This window comes from Cetorhinus maximus, chromosome 24, assembly GCF_964194155.1.
Source record: "Cetorhinus maximus chromosome 24, sCetMax3.hap1.1, whole genome shotgun sequence".
Lineage (NCBI taxonomy): Eukaryota > Metazoa > Chordata > Chondrichthyes > Lamniformes > Cetorhinidae > Cetorhinus > Cetorhinus maximus.
The window spans coordinates 6150796-6164954 of NC_135902.1; the positions used below are offsets into that span (position 1 = coordinate 6150796).

Here is a 14159-nt window from a genome sequence, read left to right on the forward strand (position 1 = left end):
TTCTCCATAATTTCTGAGGCAATGCTGTCCTAAGAGGATTTTTATTTCCTTAAAAACTATTTTTGGTGCATTTTTCTTGAGAAGATGCTTCTACCCTATCCATACTCAATTAATTTAGATACCTGAGCATCACCTACTTTCTCTCACCAAAGGAAAGAGCAAAAGTGTAGTTATCCATCTTAATAGTGATCGAAAGCTGTTTATTCAAACTATCTTTTTAAATAGTTAATTCCAGTAAATTCTTTTTCACTCTCAGGGTTCAAATCCTACCACGGCAGCTGGTGGAATTTAAGTTCAATTAATAAATCTGGAATTAAAAGCTAGTCTCAGTGACCATGAAACCATTGTCAATTATCGTGAAAACCATGTGGTTCATTAACATCCTTTAGGGTAGGAAATCTGCCATCCTTACATGGTGTGGCCTATATGTGACTCCAGGCTCACAGCAATCTGGTCGATTCTTAAATGGCCTTTGAAATGGCCTAGCGAGCCACTCAGTTGTAACAAACCATTACAGAAAATGTCAAAAAGGAATGAAATTTGTTAGACCCCGTCCCCCCCTCCCCCCACCCCAGCATCGACCTAGGAGTCAGAAACGACAATGGCACATCCAGACATGTCAGCCTTGCAAAGTCTTCCTAACTAACATCTGGGGACTTGTGCCAAAATTGGGAGAGCTGTCTCATAGACTAGTCAAGATGACAGCCTGACATTGTCTGTAAGGTATGGTTTTGTGAGTATGACAATGTCCTAGACATCACCATTCCTGGATATATCCTGTCCCACAATTAGGGCAGATCCACCAGAGGTGGTGACACAGTGGTATACAGTAGGGAGGGAGGTTCCCTGCGAGTCCACAACATTCCAGACTCCATGAAGTCTTGCGCATCAGGTCAAATATGGGCAAGGAAACCTCCTACTAATTACCACCTACGCATCCCCTTCAGCTTAAGAATCAATACTCCTCCACATGGAACACCAATTGGAAGAAGCACTGAGGGTGGAAAGAGCACAGAATGTACTCTGAGTAAGGGACTTAAATGTCCATCGCCAAGAGTGGCTCGGCAGTACCACTACTGACTGAGTGGGCCGAGTCCTTAAGGACATAGCTCTAAACTAGGTCTGTGGCAGGTGGTGAGGGAACCAACAAGAGGGAAAAACCTACTTTACCTCGTTCTCACCAATCTATCTGTCACAAACACATCTCTCCATGACAGTATTGGTGGATGTGACCAGTACACAGTCCTTCTGGAGATGAAGGCCCTCTTCACATCAAGGATACCCTCCATGTTGTGTAGCACTACTACCGTGCTAAATGGGGTAGATTTCGAACATATCTAGCAACTCAAAACTGGGCATCCATGAAGCTCTGTGGGCCACCAGCAGCAGCAGCAGAATTGCATTCAACCACAATCTGTAACCTCATGGATTGCATAACCCCACTCTACCATTACCATCAAGCTGGGGGATCAACCCAGGTTCAATGAAGGGTGCAGATGGGCATGCCAGAAGCAGACCTAAAAATGAGGTGTCAACCTGGTGAAGCCAAGACATAGGACTACTTGCAAGTATGCCAAACAGCAGAAGCAGCATGCGATAGGCAGAGCTAAGCGATATCACAACCAATGGATCAGATCTAAGCTCTGCAGTCCTGCCACATCCAGTCGTGAACAGCAGTGGACAATTAAACAACTCACTGGAGGTGGTGTCTCCACAAATATCTCCATCCTCAATAATGGGGGAGCCAAGCACATAAGTGCAAAAGATAAGTCTGAAGCATTTGCAACCATCTTCAGCTAGAATTACCAAGTGGATGATCCATCTTGGCCTCCTCCTGAGATCCCCAGTATCACAGATGCCAGTCTTTAGCCAATTCAATTCACTCCATGTAATAACAAGAAACAGCTGAGGGCACTGGGTACTGCAAAGGTTATGGGCCATGACAATGTTCTGGCAATAGTATCGAAGACTTGTGCTCCAGAACTAGCCACACCCCTAGCTAAGCTGTTCCAGTACAGCTATAACATTCGCATCTAAGCAGCAATGTGGAAAATTGCCCAGATATGTCCTGTCCACCAATAGCAGGAAACATGCAATCTCGCTAATTACCACCCCATCGGTCTACTCTCTATCATCAGCAAAGTGATGGAAGGGGTCATGGACAGTGCTATCAAGCAGTACTTATTCAGCAGTAACATGTTCACAGGCGCCCAGTTTGGGTTCTACCAGGGCCAATCAGTTCCTGACCTCTTGGTTCAAACATGAACAAAAGAGCTGAATTCTAGAGGTGAGAGTGACTGCCCTTGACATTAAGGCACACCCATTTGAATGTGTGTGGCCCCAAGAAGCCAAAGCAAAACTGGGGTCAATGGGAAACAGGAGGAAAACTCTCCAGTGATTGGAGTCATGCCTAGCACAAAGGAAGATGGTTGTGATTGTTGGAGGTCAATCATCTCAGTCCCTGGGCATCACTGCAGAAGTTTCTCAGGGTAGTGTCCAAGACCCAAACTCCTTCTGCTGCTTCATCAAGATCTTCCCTCCATCATAAAGTCAGAATGGGGTATGTTCACTGATGACTGCACAATGTTCAGCACCATTCGCAACTCCTCAGATACTGAAGCAGCCTGTGTCCATATACAACAAGACCTGGACAACATTCAGGTTTAGGCTGATAAGTGGAAAATAACATTGGCACCACACAAGTGCCATGCAATGACCACTTCTAACAAGAGAGAATCCAACCATCTCCCCATGACATTCAATGGCATCACCCTTGCTGAATCACCCACTATCAATGTCCTTGGGGTTACCACTGACAAGAATCTGAACTGGACCAGCCATATAAATACTGTGGCTACAAGAGCAGGTCAGAAGCTGGGAATTCTGTAGTGAGTAACTCACCTCCCGACTCCCCAAAGCCTGTCCATCGTCTACAAGGCAGGAGTCAAGAGGGCAATGGAATACTCTCTGCTTGCATGGATCAGTGCAGCTCCAACAACACTCAAGAAGCTGAACACCATGCAGGACAAAGCAGCCTGCTTGACTGGCACCCCATCCATCACCTTCAACATTCACTCCCTCCACCACCAATGCAAGATGCACTGCAGCAACTCACCTTGGAAAGCGACCTCCTAAACCCACAACCTCTAGCACCTAGAAGGACAAGGGCAGCAGATGCACAGGAATATCACCACCTGCAAGTCCCGTCCAAGTCACACGCCATTCTGTTTTGGAAATATATCGCCGTTCCTTCATTGTTGTTGGGTCAAAATCCAGGAACTCCCTTGCTAACAGCACTGTGGGTGTACCTACACCACATGTACTGCAGCGGTTCAAGAAGTCAACTCACAACCATCTTCTCAAAGGTAACTAGGGATGGGTAATAAATGTTGGCAAATGGATAGAAAGCTGTTGCAGTGAATGGCTGTTTTAGAACCACTGCTGTTTTTGCTATAAGTTAATGACCTGAACTTGGGAGCAGAAGGCACAATTCCAAAATCTGCAGGTGACACAAAACTTGGAACAATAGTAAATAATGAGGAACACAGACTATAATGAGTTTATTAATGTATAGCAAAAAAAAACAGTTCATTCAGCCAAATAAGACCATGCCAGTGTTTATGTCTCAAATGAGCTTCCTTACTTCATCTCATCCAATCAATATATCCTTCTATTCCTTTCTTCCTCATGTACTTATCAAGCTTCCCTTTAAATGCATTTAGGGCAAGGTGGTGGCATAGTGGTGTTGTCCCTGGACTGGTAATCCAGAGGCCCGTATAATGCTTTGGGGACCTGGGTTCAAATCCTACCACAGCAGATGGTGAATTCAATAAAAAAAAAATTAAGAAGTCTGATGATTGATGAACCCATTGCCGATTGTCGTAAAAACCCATCTGGTTCACTAATGTCCTTAGGGGAAGGAAATTTGCTGTCCTTACTTGATCTGGCACTACATGTGACTCCAGGCCTACAGCAATGTGGTTGACTCTTAAATGGGCAATTAGGGATAGACAATAAATGCTGGTCTAGTCAGCAACGCCCACCCCACGAACAATTTTAAAAAAAGATGACATTCACCTCAACCACTCCATGTGCCACTCCATGTGGTAGCAAGTTCCACATTTTCACTACTATTCCCCAAAATAATTACTGAATTTATTAGTGTTTGTCTTATATTCATGGCTCCTAGTTTTGAACTTCCCACAGGTGAAAACATCTTCTCTACATCTACTCCCCTGAATGCCTTCATAATTTTAAAGACCTCTATCAAGCCAGTTGGAAAATCTAAGTATAAATCTTAAATAGATTTATTTACATATTACCAACTCAGCAATAAGGGCGGTTTTGTATCTTATTCTCCTTCTGTTAGGAATGGTGACTCACATTGAATTACAGTTCCTTAACTGACCACCTTGTGTAAGCTTGCAGGTTATGAAGCAATTAATGCCACAACCCAGCCTGATCCTCTGATCCTCTCCTTACTCAGCATTCACATGCTTATTTTGACAAAGGCTGCTCGATGGCAATAAAAAAAGTTTTAAGGAGTAGGAACAATAGGCAACATTTTCCCACCTTTCCAATCTATAGTAACTTGTCAATCCAGTGGAGATGGTCAAAATGACAGGTCAAAAACATCTCTCTGCACTTCAAGCCACTGGGGATTATATATTTAGGGTCATAATCAGAATGTTATAAACACATGCCAGCAATGCATTTGAGATTATTGATTTTATATATCCACCATAGCAACAAACCTCAATACAATTTCTTTGTCTTCTTAAATAATGATATTGCTTTTTCCCTTGAGCAAGCCTTTGGTTTAATGGAAGCGTCGCCACCTTGGAGTCAGAAGGTGCTGACAGTCCCGGGTAAGTAAAGACCAGAGCTCTGACTCTGAATTCTGGGTTGACATCCAGCAGCATACTTGGGCCTCTGCCACATATGACTAAACACCTTTAGGCCGATACAAAGATGATAACTGCCATGTAAGGGGCATTTACGTCACCACCTGTCAGATGGTTAATCAGACTGCAAACCTTTTCCACCACTTTACGCACTTATCCAAATGGGAAGCATGAAGTTACAAAAATTACAACTTTCTCCCTTTCGCTGATCTACCCATTGATCTGACCAAAAGGATCTGCAGGCATTCAGGTATTTGCCAGTGACACAATATCATGAAGCACATAAAAGTGGCAGTGAACAACCATCCATCTGATTTCCCTCCCTGCTTGTACCATTTGCGACACTTCAGACACTGAAGCAGTCCGTGTCCATTTGCAGCAAGACCTGGACAACATTCAGGCTTGGGCTGATACATGGCAAGTAACATTTGTGCCACACAAGTGCCAGGCAATGACCATCTCCAACAAGAGAGAATCTCCCTATCTCCCCTTGACATTCAACAGCATTTCCATCATTAAATCCCCCATTATCAACATTCTGGAGGTTACCATAGACCAGAAACTTAAGTATAGCTACATAAATACTGTGGCTACCATAGCAGGTCAGGGGCTGGGAATTTTGCAGCAAGTAACTAATTTCTGACTCCCCAAAGACTGTCCACCAACCACCAGGCACAAGTCAGGAGGATGATGGAATAATCTCCAGTTGCCTGGATGAGTACAGCTTCAACAACACTCAAGAAGCACAACACCATCCACAACAAAACAACCTGCTTGATCAGCACCCGATCCACCACATTAAACAACCTCTCTCTCCACTATCGGTGCATCGTGGTACTAATGTGTACCATATACAAGATGTACTGCAGCAGTTCACCAAGCTTCCTTCGACATGCCATAGGGTGACTACATGGGTGATTTGACAATTGATAACTTCAGATGTGGGTTTTCAGCAACAGACTACTCACAGCCATCAGGAGCACATATCAGCAGGGACCTACTAATTTGAAAGATGTCAAGATTTGATGAGTTGGCCCTCAGCATTTTTGGCTTGTGCAGTAACAAATATATTTTGCTGCACTCACATGTCGCACAATATATTGACTCCTTATCTGCGTTACAAAACATTCCATCCTGAAGCCATTTTAATAACATTCCCTTTCCTCCTTCTGTAATATATTCTTCCCAAGTGGAGACAAAAACAGTTGGTGGCCAGGAGCAAAGAGCTACACAATATGTTGTTATCAATCCACCTGTCGCAAGCATCTTCACAGATCCATGCATGCCCAGGGCAACAGCTAGCTCGATGAGGAAGCACCGAATGAAGCAGAGATCATAATAATGGAGCAGTAAATACTGTAGAATGACAGAAGTCGTCAAATAAATCCTGAATTCTGGCCCTGTAAATGTCCACGGCTTGTCCATCTGCTCTGTCCACTTTAAATGAAAAATGATTCATGGAGAGAGCAAGCAAATGAACCAGGAAGTCAGAGAGCACGAGTGAACACATGTATGATTGCTCAGATGTGTAGGCCAAAGATGAGCCATTCTGATCTGTACTGTTTCACTTCTTACTGCTTTAACCAGCTGAGCCATGTTATTTAATGCATTTTAACCAAGAGCTAGGAATAGTTCTATAAATCACGAATGCCACTTCGTGCCAGCGGATGGTGCTACTATGCCATAAACAGCAATTTTAATATAAATATGGTTACAACGGATCACATCTTCTGCTAATTGTAAAACAGGCTCAAATTAAATCACGTAATCTCTGCTCTTCGCGTGACCTATAAAAATTCCATCCCAATTCAATTCTTCTAATAGTAAAACCTGACACTGTCACTGTGTAGCATTGAAAATGAGAAAGTTGTGGTCTTCTGGAAAAACACAAGATGTATGTATTTTTCTTAATGAAGTAATGAAGAAAAAATATCCCTTTTCCCTTGCATTTAATAACTTGAGGGGGGAAAAAATCTCACTCTCGGAAGTCACATATTTTGAAGCTATTATTTCACTAGTAGGACATTTATTACAACGGAAAACAGTGATTCAGCTGTTTTTCAGCAAAGGAGAAGTCCCCCTCCTGCAAGTATTTGAAGGCAAAATGCACGAGGAATTCAGCTGCAGTTACTATAAGAATCCTGAAATAATGAAACCCTAATTCTGAGTCTCTTCCTGACCCTAAAATCATAAAGTAGCTTTGTCATTTGCTGTTTAATATTGTTCAATATCAAAGCTCAATTATGGAGCAAACTGCTTCTGACGTCAATAATCACTTCCATTCCAAGATAGTAGATCTTTTCTGGCTGGGAGCAGATTTGAGAACCAAAAACTGTATAAGCAATGAAGGATTCCAAATGCGCCCACCCACCTTCACTTCCCATAGTTACTGGTGTACAAAGATGAAAAGAAAGATGTGTGTAAAGGGAGGCGGAGCAAAAACCACAAAAGTGGTTTACCTACCAGTTCTTTTGAAAATGAAATCAAGAACTAATATCTAGCAATCTCACCCAGCATGTTGTTTTTCACTGTGGCAATCTAGTTGTCTGTTTTGATACAAACATGGCAGCGCACCAGCACAGAAGGCTTGAACAAGGTTCAATATCTAATCTAGGAACATTCTGAATGAAGTTTGGTCACTCTAGAGATCGGACTTGGCACAAGCTTTCCTTGCCTTATTCCTAAGAGATGTTGGCACGATGACCCTGAATCCTTAGACAGTTTTGTAAGAAGTTTGACTTGTTCAAGATGCTGTTCTGTACATCTCTCACAGATGTTCAATGGAAAGGGCTTTGATTTTGACTGTTCAAAGATGGCTGCCCAATTTTAATCCTGTAAATTAATTCAGCTCCATGTTAGGATTTCCTTATTTTCATTCTGAGGATTGTATCAAATATACCAGTGATCGCCACTCCCAAAGATAAGACAGCAAGGAACCCCTGAAATGATTTAAAGGCTATATACGAACATACAAAATGGATTAGAAGTAGGCCATTTGGCCCCTCAAGACTGCTCTGCCATTCAATAAGATCATGGCTGATCTGTTTGCATTGAGTTCCACATTCCCATCTACCCCTGATAACCTTTGATTCCCTTACCTAACAAGAATCTATCTACCTCTGCCTTAAAAATATTCAGTGGCCCCGCTTCCACTGCCTTCTGAGGCACAGTTCCAAAGTTGCACAACCCTCAGAAAACATTTCTCCTCATCTCTGTCCTATAAGGGCGGCCTCTAATTTTCAAACAGTGCCCCCATAGTTCTGGTGTCACCCACAAGACGAAACATCCTTTCCACGTCCACCTTGTCAAGACCGCTCAGGATCTTATATCCTTCAATCGAGTTACACCTTGCTCTTCTAAACTCCAGTGGAAACAAACCCAGCCTGTCCAACCTATCCTCTTATACAACCTGCTCATTCCAGCTATCGATCTAGTAAACCTCCTCTGAACTGCCTCCAACACAATTATATTTTTCTTTTTTAGACTCTTGTTGTACCAGTAGCCTCACTGAGTGAGCATAATAAATTGGAGACTTGCTTTCCAGTTTCAACCAGTACTGGATGAGATTGCTGGGTATTGGCTCTTGATTCCACCTTCAATAGAACTGGCAGGTGTTTTTTGCTTCTCCCGCCTATAGGTGACAACTAAGACAGTAACCTGAGTGAAAGGCTTGCCACCTACACAGGAACATGCTGTGAGGAATTTATATGGGCACACCTGCATGCTACAACATCAAGGAATTGCACATTTCCTCAAATTTTACACTAGCTTAACCATCTTAAAACATTCTGTGGCTTAAAGCTTGCAAGGAAGAGAAAAGGAAAACTCTATTCATTAAGGGTCAAAATACGAGAATCAATGGATTTTAATTTTGCAGTGGAAATTCAAATCTGAAACTACTCCATGCACACTGATAAGAATGCAACAGGCAGCACAAATAGTGCTGCTATAACATCAAACATCAGTTAGACCACCAGGCAGCATTAAACAGTGCAGTATCGATGAGCTATTGTACACAATCAGTCCAAGGAACATGCAGGAAGGTAAAATGCAAATCATATTACTTACCCTATTTCCATCATAACAGTGTCTGAAGGTTACTTCAACAAATCAGACAAAAGGCCGGTTTTATGGAATTCCCAAGAACCTCCACAATATTATACATACAAATCGGCATTCAAAATTGCTTTGCAAAAGCGAGTTTCCATTATACTAGCAATGACCTGGAGTATTATGGGTTAATAATGCACTCACTTACAGAATTATTACCAGGATTTTATTTTATTATTCTTTCACAGGGTGAGGGTGTCGCTGTCTAGGCCGGCATTTATTGCTCATCCCTAACTGCTCTTGAGAAGGTGGTGGTGAGCTGCCTTCTTGAACCGCTGCAGTCCATGTGGTGTAAGTACGCCCACAGTGCTGTTAGGGAGGGAGCTCCAGGATTCTGACCCAGCAACAATGAAGGAACGGTGATATAGTTCCAAGTCAGGATGGCATGTGGTTTGGAAGGGAACTTGCAGGTGGTGCTGTTCCCATCCATCTGTTGCCCTTGCGGCACTTTAGTCATGCAGATAGGTGAGCTGGGATTGTTCTCCTTACAGTAGGAAACATTAAGGGAAGATGAAATGGAAGTGTTCAAAATTATGAGGTGTTTTGATGGAGTAAATAGGGACAAAGTGTTCCTACTGGCAAGTGGGCCAATAACCAGAGGACACAGATTCAAGGTAATTGGCAAAAGGAGAAGGGTGATTTTTTTTTTTATAGCAGCAAGTTATGATGATCTTGAATGTACAGCCTGAAAGGGCGGTGGAAACAGATTCAATTGTAATTTTCAAAAGGGAATTGGATGAATACTTGAAAAGGAAAACAAAACTGCAGGGCTATGGAGAAAGAGCAGGGGAACAGGACAAAATTGGGCTGCGCTTTCAAAGAACCATCACGGGCACGATAAAAGGAATGGCTTACTTATGTGGTATGTCTTTGAGCCCCACCACAAACTCTGGTCCCTAGCCACCAACTCCAATCTTCTCCCTGGCAACTCTGAAACTGAATCAGACTGTTTGCCACCTTGGTGTCAATGCTGTATCAGACGTATTTTCAACCACAGATCTTCAAGGCGTAACCATGGGGGAACCATAATAAACATCAGAAACCTTACTCCAGTGGCATTGTCCAAGATCCATTCCCAGGCCCCCAATTCTATCCTTCCTCCTGGAGTATGGCTTCTGGTGTTCATCCTGGTTCCAACAAAGGCTACATTTAATGGAGTTTGCCCATATACATCACATGATTGAGCAGGTAAAATTATAAAACTTAATTATGCGGAATGGTATAATATTTTTAGTACTTATGCCTAGCATCTTAAATAAATGCACACAGTTTAATCGCTTATTTTTCCCTCCAACATCTTCAAAACATTTTTGCCATTAATATAAGTATAAAAGTTTCTCTCCTCCTTAATTTCCATTTGTAATTCTAGCTGGAGTGACCATTCTTGTAGATTTGTTGGTTTCTCCTACTGTTGAGTCTTCAGCAATTAACATCTCAACAACTGGCCAATTGTCATGGTCTAGATCTAGCTGAATGACAGCATCAAAGCCAGACGTTCCAAAACGGTGGGACGAGTAATTGGAACTGCGAGCTCCAAGGCAGCAATGACAGCTATGGAGCAGAGGCTTAGGAGAAACAGTCCAGGGATCAGCTATGAGATCCCTTGACACTTTTTTTCTCTTGCTGGCTGCTGTGGCCGATGAGCTCCAATGACTGCCACCAACAGAGCCTGCACAAAATGGTAGGTACCTAGGTTATTCTTCTACAAACCTTCGCTCCTCTGAAAGTTGTAAATTGTGATTTTGTGTCTCTAACCCCTCCTTTTTGAACTCCCCACCCTTCACCACCCCTACCTCCCCACCAGTAAACAACTCTCTTTCCCCCATCTTACTCCCCACTCCCTGCCCCCACTTTCACTCTGGGGTCGCACCAATTTTCAGCCATCAAAATAGGGCTACAGCAGGATAAATTTTGGGAAGCACTGCTCAAGATTCTTCACAGAAATTCTATCCCCAGCCCAAAATGAATCCCTCTCAGTAATATAAAAGGCCTTAATCTCAAGTAACACCATTAGCTTAGATTTTTAATTTAAGAATTTAGTGTATCAAACAATAATTTTCTCATTTTAATGACACAGTTACCATGGTGCATGCTGGTTATTATAGGATTAGGATGTAAGGTACAACTTCTAGAATGCAATACCCATAATTAATTTTCCTCAGAGTTTGGAATTTTCAGCATCAAAACTGAGGCGAAATTTCTAACAAGCCTCAGAACCTACACAGAAGGGGAATTATATAAGGCGGGTGGGGGCAACTTCCTGCAAGTATCTCTAACATTAGATAACCAAGTTAATGTGCAACTTGAGTAATTCACCCCAGAATTTTGCAGTTTTGTGCCTTTGATATAAGTATTATTTTTAGCTGTATACGTTATACTGAATGAGAGAAGGGAACTTCTGCCAAGTAATGACTGGGGAGTTTTGTGATACTTGTTGTTTTATGAATGAAAGCTCTGTAGAAAAATTGAAGTAAATAATTACTTGGTTTTCAGGTGTTATTCAATCCTCATTGACTATAAATGAGAAAGAATCCAATCAAATTGCGTGAATAATGATATTTTGCCTTATAGGTGTTCAGCAGCCTTATTCATGAATTTTGAGGCATGACACCTCCAACGCCATACATTCTGGTGTGGCACTAGATGCAACACAATTGTAAAGGTGCTGTGAGACAACTTAGTACATTACGTTCAGTGGTGAGTCATGATCTTACCTAAAAATGAGGTGCTAGCCCGGTGAAGCTACAACAGAGGACTACACACATGTTGTACAGTGGAAGCAGCATAGAGCTAAGCGATCACAACCAATGGATCAGACCAAAATTCTGCAGTCCTGCCACATCCAGTTGTGGGCAATTAAACAACAAACCAGAGAAGGCTCCACAAATATCCCCATCCTCAATGATGGGGGAGCTAAACATGGCAGTGCAAAAGACAAGGCTGAATCATTTGCAACCATCTTCAGCCAGGGGTTCCAAATGAATGATCCATCTCAGCCTCCTCCTGAGGTCCTCAGCATCACAGATGAGGGTCTTCAGCAATTTGAGTCACTCCTCATGATATCAAGAGATGGCTGAAGGTACTGGATACTGCAAAGGCTATGGGCCCTGACAATATTCTGGCAATAGGACTGAAGACTTGTGCTCCAGAAGTAGCTACCCTCTAGACAAGATACAACACTGGCATCTACCTGACAATGTGGAAAATTGCCCACGTATATCCTGTCTACAAAAACCAGAACAAATCCAACCCAGCCAATTACTGCCCCATCATTCTACTTTCAACCAACAGCAAAGTGGTGAAAGGTGTTCTCGACAGTGCCATCAAGCTGCACCTACACAAGAATAACCCGTTCACTAAAGTTCAGTTTGGGTTACCGTGGGTCACTCAGCTCCAAACTTCATTACAGCCTTGCTCCAAACATGGACAATAGAGCTGAACTCCAGAGGTGAGGTGAGAGTGACTGCCCTTGACATCAGGGCACCATTTGCCCAAATATGGCATCAGGGAACCCTAGCAAAACTGAAGGCAATGGGAATCAGTGGGAAAATTCTCCACTGGTTGGAGTCATACCTAGCACAATGGAAGAAGGTTGTGGTTGCTGGCGGTCAAACATCTCAGTCCCAGATATAGCTGCAAGAATTCCTCAGGATAGTGTCCTAAACACAACCATCTTCTGCTGCTTCATCAATAACCTTCTCTTCATCACAAGGTCAGAAGTGGGGATGTCCTCTGGTGATTGTACAGCATGCCTCACATTCTGAAGCAATCTGTGCCCACATGCAGCAAGACCTGGACAATATTTTAGCTTTGGCTGATAAGTGCCAAGTAACATTCATGTTACACAAGTGCCAGGCAATAATCATCTCCAACAAGAGAGAATCTAACCATCTCCCCATGACATTCAATGGCATTAGCTCACTGAATTCCCCACCATCATCAGCTTGGAGGGTTACCATTGGCCAGAAACTGTACTGAGCTAGCCATATAAATATTGCGGCTACAAGAGCAGGTCAGAGGCCGGGAATTCTGACGCAAGTAACTCACCTAACTCCCCAAAGCCTGTCAACAATCTACAAGGCACAAGTCGGGAGTGCGATGGAATACTCTCCAATTGGATAAACGGAGTTCCAACAACACTCAAGAAGCTCAACACCATCCAGGACAAAGCACCTCATTTGACCCATCTAACCTAAACATTCATTCCCTCCACCATCAGCGCACAGTGGCAGCAGTGTGTACCATACAAAAGATGTCCTGCATCAACCTGCCAAGCATTCTTAGATATTCTTACAAACCCGCAACCTTTACCGCCTGGAAGGACAAGGGCTGCTGTGTATGGGAAGTCACCACATGCAAGTTACACTCCACACCACACACCATCCATTGAAACTATATCACAGTTCCTTCACTGTTGTTGGGTCAAAAACCTAGAAGTCCCTTTCTAACAGCATTATGGGTGTAGCTACGCCAGATGGAAGGCAGTCGTTTAAGAAGACTGCTCACCACCACCTTCTCAAGGGTAATTAGGGGTGGACAATAAAAGCTGCCTTTGCAAGCGACACTCCACATCCCATGAAGAAAAAAGATCATGTAGAATGAAGTTAGATTTCTCCTCAAGGAACCCACCTAACAAAACCACCCACCTCCAATCAGCCTTGCCTCTTCAAAGTTCATTAATGCATTGTTAGCTCCCATATCCAAGCTTATATTTCATCCAACTCCATGTTCGAATAGCTATCCCAATTATCTTCTCTCCACCCTATTTCACCAGGTCTGAATCTAAGTAGCCAATAAAAATAACATTATTACGTGGAACCAAAATATCAAATACCGATAGTCTAACTGCTCTTGCTCAATTCCACTCTTAGCTATCCAATTGTGCTAGATCTCTTCGATTTCCATTACCTCTGGAGGCCCCCCAAATCACACCCTTGAGTCCCCCCTCTTCCATATCTACTTGCTGCCTCTCAGCAACATCATCCGCAGGCATTGCGTAAGATTCAACATGTTCGCTGCCAACGCCAAGCTCTTCCTCATCCTCATCCCTCTTGACACTAAATGCATTTCCTCCAGTTAAACTTTGGGAAGCCCAAAACCGTTGTTTTCAGCATCTGCCGCAAACCCGGTCACTGATTCCATCCT

General features: G+C 43.0%; 1 protein-coding gene across 1 annotated transcript in view; it reads right to left on the reverse strand.

Annotated features, from left to right (window-relative positions):
- tbcd (tubulin folding cofactor D) overlaps positions 1-14159 on the reverse strand; it is a 270699-nt gene that overhangs the window by 48993 nt on the left and 207547 nt on the right. The gene's annotated exons all lie outside the window — the stretch shown is intronic.